Source organism: Elaeis guineensis, chromosome 3, assembly GCF_000442705.2.
Source record: "Elaeis guineensis isolate ETL-2024a chromosome 3, EG11, whole genome shotgun sequence".
Taxonomy (NCBI): Eukaryota; Viridiplantae; Streptophyta; class Magnoliopsida; order Arecales; family Arecaceae; genus Elaeis; species Elaeis guineensis.
The window spans coordinates 12,238,175-12,239,867 of record NC_025995.2 but is presented as its reverse complement, the minus strand read 5'-3'; the positions used below and the strand labels follow the sequence as shown (position 1 = coordinate 12,239,867).

Sequence of the window (1,693 nt, the reverse complement as noted above, 5' to 3'; positions counted from 1 at the left end):
CTCCGGTCCTACAATTTATACAAGCATTAGCGGTTGCTAAGAAGGGTCTACCTAGGATGATTGGTATTTGGTTGGGATTGCTGCCAGATTCTATATCCAGCACAAGAAAGTCAACAGGAAAGTAAAATTCATCTACTTTCACCAATACGTCTTCCAGCATTCCACGGGATACCTTAATGGATCGGTCTACTAGTTGTAAGGTCACTGTCGTGGGTTTTAACTCTCCAAATCCAAATAGGTCATATACAAAGCTCGAGAGAAGGTTGACACTTGCACCCAAATCTAATAATGCCTTCTTAATCGTGAGGTTCCCTATGACACAAGAAATAATTGGGGTACCTGGATCTTTCAGTTTGGGTGGGGCAATTTGCTGGAAAACTGAGCTGGCCTGCTCAGTTAGGTAGATTTTTCTTGGTATTTGTGCCTTTGATTTTCATTTCTGTGTACACAGGTCCTTAAGAAATTTGGCATAAGTCGAAACTTGCTTAATGGCATCGAGAAGAGGTAAGTTTATCTGGACCTGTTTAAACAGTTCCAATATTTCATTCATTTTTATACCCTTCTTATCAAGAGGTAGAGAGGATTCTAAAGCACTGGAAAATGGAGCTTTAGGTGCAGGTGCTGGGTTAACAGGTTCTTTCCTCTCTTCAGATTTCTTCTTTTCTGTTGTAGCTGGAATTGGTTGCTCTTGTTGTTGGATTACTTCAGGTTGATTTAAGATTTTTCCACTTTTAAGGGTCATGATCGATTTGGCATGTTCGAAAAAAGTTTCAAGACCAATGGAGCTTTCAGCCATGTACTGTCCTTTTGGGTTATTAATAGGCTGACTGGGTAATTTGCCTTCTTCCCTCCTACTAAAAGCTGTTGCTAGCTGACCTATCTAGGTCTCTAGCTTTGCTATTGATTGCGTATGGGAGTGAAGGAGTTGGGTATTCATTTCTAGTCCTTTAAGTGCTTGCAGTACCTTTTCTTCGAAAGCCGAGCTATGAGTACTCGGAGTGGGTTGAGGAGGGTTCTGGTATTGTGGCTAGGATGGATGCCTAAAAGTTACATCCAGATAACCTGATCTTTGTTGCACCGGAGGAACCACTGGTTGTGATTTTCATGAGAAATTTGGATGGTTTCTCCATCCCGGATTGTACGTACTAGAATAGGGGTTGTTCCTTGGTCTATGAGTAGTTTGGGCTTGATGGACTTGTTCTTGTATATGTTCAGAAAACTGTGGTGCAACCGGACAATCATTCACACAATGAGTGGGGCTCGAACACAATGCACATATATCTTGTATCTGACGGGATGGAGAAGGTGACTGTCCTATACTTAATAATCGATCTAACTTTTGGGACAATTCATCTACCTTATGATGGATATCTATGGCATTTCCTACTTCATATATTCCACCTCTCTTTGGGTTTAACATGGGTTTATCTCTAATAGAGGCAGACATATGATGTAATAAATTTTCACTTAAAATTTCAAACAATTACCATGCCTCATCCTCACTTTTCAGCATGAATGTCCCACCGCATGATGCATCGACCATTTATCGATGTCTTTCAGATAGCCCATCATAAAAATATTGAATTAACTGCCACTTGGGTACAGCATGGTGGGGATATTTTCTAATAAGGTCCTTTAATCTCTCCCATGTTTCATGAAACATTTCTGCATCTAATTAGAAAAAACTAGTTAT

The 1,693-nt window shown here is 40.2% G+C and overlaps 1 non-coding gene across 1 annotated transcript in view; it reads left to right on the top strand.

Moving 5' to 3' along the window:
* Positions 1 to 1,602: 1,602 nt before the first annotated feature.
* LOC140856777 (small nucleolar RNA R71) overlaps positions 1,603 to 1,693 on the top strand; it is a 106-nt gene continuing 15 nt past the window's right edge. Inside the window, exon 1 of the small nucleolar RNA XR_012140379.1 lies at positions 1,603 to 1,693. This exon is cut by the window's right edge and continues 15 nt beyond it. This is a non-coding gene — a small nucleolar RNA (small nucleolar RNA R71).